This window comes from Mytilus edulis, chromosome 6 (genome assembly GCF_963676685.1).
Source record: "Mytilus edulis chromosome 6, xbMytEdul2.2, whole genome shotgun sequence".
NCBI lineage: Eukaryota > Metazoa > Mollusca > Bivalvia > Mytilida > Mytilidae > Mytilus > Mytilus edulis.
The window spans coordinates 73,106,801-73,114,235 of NC_092349.1; positions in this window are offsets into that span (position 1 = coordinate 73,106,801).

Here is a 7,435-nt window from a genome sequence, read left to right on the forward strand (position 1 = left end):
TATTACAATACATATACTTTCATTATTTATGTACCATAACTTATATCCCTTAATTAATATATATTTTCTTTAAGTTATCTTTTTACCCTGATAAAAAGAATAGGCTTTATGGACAATCATATGTTATAAAAAACTTTTCCTCCTGACATTGTGAATAGAGTAGGACAGTGTTACTTGAATGTCATTACAAGTCATTAAAGCATTGAACTTGAACTCTGTACTAATGTTTTTCAAAATTTTCAATACATTGATGTGCCTTTTGAAACAATTCATATCTAATGTCTTATAATAATGTAGAGTAAATTGATTCATTAGTTTATACACGTGTACTGGTTATTTTAAACCATTTTAATACCCTGTCATTCATATTTATCAAATGAAATCTACATTATTTTCATAAGCAACCAATAACAATAAGAAACAAGGGTTTTAACAGAAGTCTTACCTTTCATGGCTATAAAAGTAGAATAACAAAAATAATAAACTCTGAAGGAAAATCAAAACAGAAAATCCGTAATTAAATGACCAAATCAATAGCTCAAACACATCAAATGAATGGATAAAAACTGTCATATTCCTGACATTGATCTGGAATTTTTTATGTAGAAAATGATAGATAAAATCGGGTTTTATAGCTAGCTACGAATTTCATTATATTGACAACGATTTGTTAACAAAACAAACAGACATTATAGACAATAATCTCAAAAATAGGGGTACAGCAGTCAACATTGTTTCAGACTCATTAAATGTAAGCCTTGGTTCACACGAAACAGCAAGCTTTAAAGGGCCCTTTATAAATTGCTGTTCGTGTAAAAACCATTCAAACGGGAGAACCAACGGTCTAATCTGTATAAAAAAACGAGAACCGAGAAACACTATGAACCACATAAACAAACGACAACTATTGAACATCAGATTAGGAAAGGTGCAAACAATTGCAGTGGGATTAAACCTTTTAATGGTACCAAACCTTCTCCCTTATCTAAAAAAATAGTGTAACATCACTGTGACAACATAGAAAGACACACTATTAAATATCAATTGGAAGGGCTTAACGCAATAAAAAAAACTTTGTAACACAAATTAACACACAATGAACGAATAAATTTCATCTATGATACAATGTAAAAATAAGTTAATAAAATAAGGGATGAATAATTAGAGTATGACTGAAATAACAAAATCGCACAACATGTAGGCTAAAAATTGGGTAGGCGATATCAAGGAAAAAAGGAAACAGATTTGGAAATACATAACAGTTAAAAAATAAAGGCAACAGTAGTATACCGCTGTTCAAAACTCATAAATCTATGGACAAAAAACAAAATCGGGGTAACAAACTAAAACTGAGGGAAACGCATTAAATATAAGAGGAGAACAACGACATAACACTAAAATGTAACACACATAGACAAAATCCCACGAGAATAACAAATATAACATATATATATAACATCAAAACCAAATACATGAATTTGGGATAGACAAGTACCGTGACACGTCTTATCGCAATGTGAATTTACACTCAAAATTAAGAGAAAACAAACGACACAACGTTATAATGTAATACACACAGAAACGAACTATAATATAACAATGGCCATATTCCTGACTTGGTACAGGGCATTTTTAAAGGAAAAAATGGTGGGTTGAACCTGGTTTTGTGGCATGCCAAACCTCGCACTTTTATGGCCATGTGAAATATAACATTAAAATGACAACACAGGACTACAATATAAATAAATTGGAGAACACAATTGACAAAGAATCACACGAACAACAGCCAGCAAAAGGCAACACGTTCAAAATTTGTATACGCCAGAAGTGTATTTTGTCCACACAAGACCCACGTGTGACGCCCAGATACAAAAGTTTGAAAGCCGAAACGAGTAGAAAAAAACATTCCATACATTTAGGTTTAAACTAAAGATATATATTTCTCTGTGTGCGTAAATGTCTTAAATGATAGGCAATTACTCCTTAGAGTCTACTCACTATTTATGAAAATTTGTAGAACCTGCTTTGCTGATCATTTTCGTTATTTACAGTTTCTTCATATCTTTTTCACAATATGTATTTCTATTCGAATCCAAAGTACGATCTGGAGATAAGTAAACATGACAAAAATTGTCAATTGACCCCTTAAGGAGTAATTGCTTTTAAAGTAAATTTTTCGTAATTTTTTGTAATCTTTTACAAAATCTTCTCCAGTTTTAAGATCAATTTGGCCAAATAGAATTAAACTTAGCCACAATTTTTCAATAGGATATTTGGATTGAAAAATGTATCCGATGACAACTTACTTCAACCAACAAGGCCACCATAAATAGAAAAAAAAATAGAACATAGGGGTTTCCTATTAAATTCTAAGGGAAAATTAGAAAACACACAATTTCACATGATCACAACTTGAAAACTAATTTACATAATGATATAAAGGGTCTTCAGTAATTATCGTAAGACTTAAAAGGGATGACCTGCTTTTGATTTAACATATGTCCACTTTTTGACAAGGCTGACCATTCAATAAACCAGTAAACTACTGCTAAGTTTCCTTGTAAGAAGCTCGAACTTATAGTATGCTCCGATATAATGAGTCGACTAAATCATAATAATATCATTAATAAAAAACAACATGCATTTTGTAAATATCTCATTCGCGAAACACAACTGAGTACAACTATTTACAGTCATCAATGATTGGACACCAAACAGACACTTCTGACATCAGACTCGGACTTCTCTTGAACTGAATTTTAATGTGCGTAGTGCTATGCGTTTAATTTTCTACATTGGCTAGAGGTATAGGGGGAAGGTTGAGATCTCATAAACATGTTTAACCCCGCCGCATTTTTGCGCCTGTCCCAAGTCAGGAGTCTCTGGCCTTTCTTAGCCTTGTATTATTTTTAATTTTAGTTTGTTGTGTACAATTTGGAGTTTAGTATGGTATTAATTATCACTCAAACTAGTATATATATATTTGTTTAGGGGCCAGCTAAAGGACGCCTCCGGGTGCGGGAATTTTCTCGTTGCATTGAAGACCTGTTGGTGACCTTCTGCTGTTGTCTGTTCTATGGTCGGGTTGTTGTCTCTTTGACACATTCCCCATTTCCATTCTCAATTTTATGTTTATATAAGAATTTGAAAAAGTCGTCGACACAACTAAGCATGAACTACTAGTATTTAAATCTAAATTATTCCAGTTAGTGGCTATAAAGTAAAACACTATGTTGGATTGACTCAGTCCTATGCTACCTCAAGCACAGAGTCATGATAGGTTCACCGTTAATACTCCAGTATATACATGAAGGCACTATACTGTGTCCTTTGTTATTAGTGTACAAATCATTGATATCTTGGATAATCGGATGCTTGGCAAAATCGTAAAATAAAGTTTTTCGCATGATTGAATATAAATACATATAGATGTTAATTGTTTTTTTAATGAATTTTCAAAGAAGAATTTAGCGGCATGATATTCAAAACACTATGGACAGATTGATTTTTAGAAACCCTAGGACAAAAATATAGCTACATTTCTTGTAAACATGTGATATACAATATACAAAAAGTCTATGCACAGATATCACCAAAAAAACCAGTTGTAAAATTCTTTTGTTTCCGTATTCAGTTTCCGTTCCGCATTCCGTTCCGTTTTCCGTTTCCGCCGTTTAGCAACACCCAAATATAACATCCAAACTAAATACATGCATTTGGTATAGAAAAGTACCGCGTCTTATATCAATGCAAATTCACACTCAGCAAAACAGTCACAATCGGGAATAAGTCACGTTCGGCAATTAAAAGACCAGACGACGTGAACATGAAGGCAAAGTGTAAAAAAAAGAAGATCTAACTTTATTAGAAATGTCTTATCAAATAACTTGATATTATTGTAACAAAAATTATCTTTATACATACACCTTCAAGATCTCCCCAGTACTGACTGAAATCTGCTCGAGACAATTTCCCAACCTCGCTATGAGCTAGCTTGTTGCGGTACCATTTAACTCTTGCGAGGTCTGCTCCTGTATCACCTTGTGGTGGTAAGTTATCCCATCCTGTTATAGGGGCACACTCGCGTGGTGTCATGTTACGTAGAAGGCAAACTATCAGTTTTGTATCAAAGTCTTCTAATCTAACATTACTTCCTGTAACAGATATTATAGTAATACATTATATATTATTAAAAACGTTTACCTTTAATTGCTATACATTACTCTATTTTTCTGTTGCATAAACATAAACTGGATATGTACATCTGGTATTTGTTTATTCTACAGACATTTCATAAAAGGGCTACAGGTGCATATTCTACCATTCTTAAATTTTTACATTTAAATCTACCCAAAAAAATCACATTTAACTACTAAACATTAAAAAATGTCATTTTACATCTAATAAATCCAATCAATGTGGTACCAAAAACCTAAAATTAATTTGTCTCATTTGAATTTTCATAAAACTTTGACAAAATATATAATTTGACCCGTTGACAAAAGTATAAAAATAAAAAATAAAAAAACTTGGACCGCACACTTTATCCGAAAACAATCATTGCATATGTATATAGCAGTTTGAAGAACATAGATAATAATCATTGTGTATACGTTGCATAACATTTGGCAAACTAAAGTGAGAGACCAGAAACCAATTGTTGGACGTCTTCACGGCAGAAAACGGTAACACTCACTGTTTAATACAAAAACATTTTTTATTAAATGTTAGAATAATAGCTGATAGATAATAAGCATAAACAGGGAACTCTTTACAGATGACACTTGTGAAGCAGGATTAGCTAACCCATTGATCATGTTCATGATGACACGTACTATCATAAACAGGGACACTGGAAAATATACAATATAATTTTTTTGCAACTTACCAGTACTACGATATAAAGTTTGCAGTTGTAGTTTTGTTATAAACCGAAGTCCTTTCAAAGTTACTGAAGTAGAAGTCTTTCCAAGCTCTCCTGCAAGTCCAGATGGTGGATGAACAGAATCAAAATATACCCTGACAGCTTTTGAAGCAATATTCCGGTTAAGGTAGTAAAATCTGATAAAGTTTGACTCTTCTTCTGATAACTGACTCATGTTGGTTCCTCCAGATGTCATAGCTTCTTAACGTATGGTTATATATGCTGATAATAGTTTACTTCAATGGTTGCAGTACTACTGAAGTCAAACAAATACCAAGTTTTACTTTGTTATCCCGATTTTGTTTTTTGTCCATGGATTTATGAGTTTTGAACAGCGGTATACTACTGTTGCCTTTATTTAAAACGTCATCCTGTCGTTTTATCATGCGAAAAAAAAAAAAAAAATAAGTAACTTACAGTTTGAGGAACAAGAATCTTGCTCAGCTTATCCATATGAATTATATTTCACCATTTTTCTATACTGTTGTTTGTTAAATCAACTAGGTTGTACCTTTACTTATAATTTGATTATTTGAAGGATATATGAAATAAAGTTATTATCCTACTCATAATAAACAACTACATTTTTGTATTTCATTTGACAAAACCAAAATGCATCTTTCAAAGCAGTCATTGAATGGAAATACACATACGTTATCTAAAAAAATTATTTTTAGATTCAGAAAGTCTAACAATTTCATAGGAGAGGATTTCGGCGTGAAGTCATAAAAGACTTAAAATATTTTGGGGAAAATTCATCATGGACGGTATTTCATAGTGAAATATTGTCCAGAATGAGAACACAACATTTCATAGACAAGAACACTATTTCGTTATATAAATGTGGCCGTGGACAAATATTTGGTATGACATTTTATTCAAACGATAATATGCATAGGGTACATAATTTTATGTTTCACATACACATTTTGCTTAGAAGGTCTTACTTCGACTAATTTAACATTTCATAAGAGATCGAGGTAAATTTTCAACATTAAAGGCAATTTCAATTGACTGGACTGTAAGCATTTTGAGAGCAGAATTATAGAATAGTTGTCAAACCTAAGTCACTAATCAATTTGTAGCTGTTATTTACTCTTACTGTTTTTGTAAAACAATAAATGGGAATTTTTTCATGGGACACAGATGATGACCCCGCTAGCACATAACGTTATAAAGGGCCATGACTTCAGAACTGTAAAAGTGAAGCTACCCAAATTTGTACTTGATCAGAGTTTAGTGGTAATAAGCATTGTTGAAAGTTTCATAAGTTATTAACATTTAGTTGAGGTAAACAAAGTTTAGATTATAGAAACGAAAAATTCAGCAACTTATTGTGTGCTGCTATCTTACAATCCAAGATAGTTTAACAACTTTTTTTTATGGAATTTAATGTTAGTATGTATATCACATATTAATGTTAAGAGAAAATGAAATTAATAACACAATGTCAATTTTGACATTTTAACTATTAGTATCCTTTATTGATATATAAGGATGCAATTAATCGTTCTCATGAGCACTGGTAATCATTTTGAAAATTTGGAAATATTTTCCACTTTGCCAAGTTTTGGACCAAATGTCTACATGAAAATTCTTGAAGGGGGGGGGGGGGGGACTTCCTATGTAATGAGTGGTAGGGATGAAAAGGGTGAGAAATTCAGATAAATTATATTGCTAGGTTGATATTATCACTTGCTGGATTATATCAAGTATCTGAAACTAATCAATTGTCCGTATTTATTTTTGATGCGGTTAAACCACAGTCGTAAATGCATCATCTATTTGTCAAACCAATTAAACTCTACTTATTCAATGTGGTATTTCCACTGAGGTTAGTTATAGATGCAATTAATCCGATCATTTTGACATTTGCACCTAATCAACATTCAAAGGTTTGTATACATGAAACAATTATTTAAACAAATTCCATATGCATGATATGATAGTGTCACAGTCCTTTAACATGTTTTAAGAGGGAACGGCAAATGTAACTGTTTATAAGTTTTTAATTCATGTTAAACTCAGTAAAAGTAATACTCTCTGGAGAGTTACTACATTTATCTGACAAATATATTGTCTTTTGAAATTGAAATTTCTTCATAATTAAAGATATAAACAGGGGAAATAGAGGAAAGTGTTGAAGATGTGACGATTTTATTGGAAAAGCAAGGTGTGATTATTGCGACTGCGTTGCTTTTAAACAAGAACTTGATAATTTGACAGTGTATAAAATACATTAATTACTAAAGTCTTTTAGCATATTTAGGTATAACAGTTTCCTCAAGATTATAAGGAAATTAGATGGGAATTTATAAGACGACCAACACCATATTTATACAAAACATAATAAAAAAGGGACATAAAATATACAAACAGCGTATGTATAAAAACTCAACTTGTATTTTAAATGATACTTCTATATGTACACAATCGATAAATTTTAAAACATTTGTTTGACAAGATTTATGTTTGTTTGACAAGTTTTAAACCGACAGGTAATAAACATTC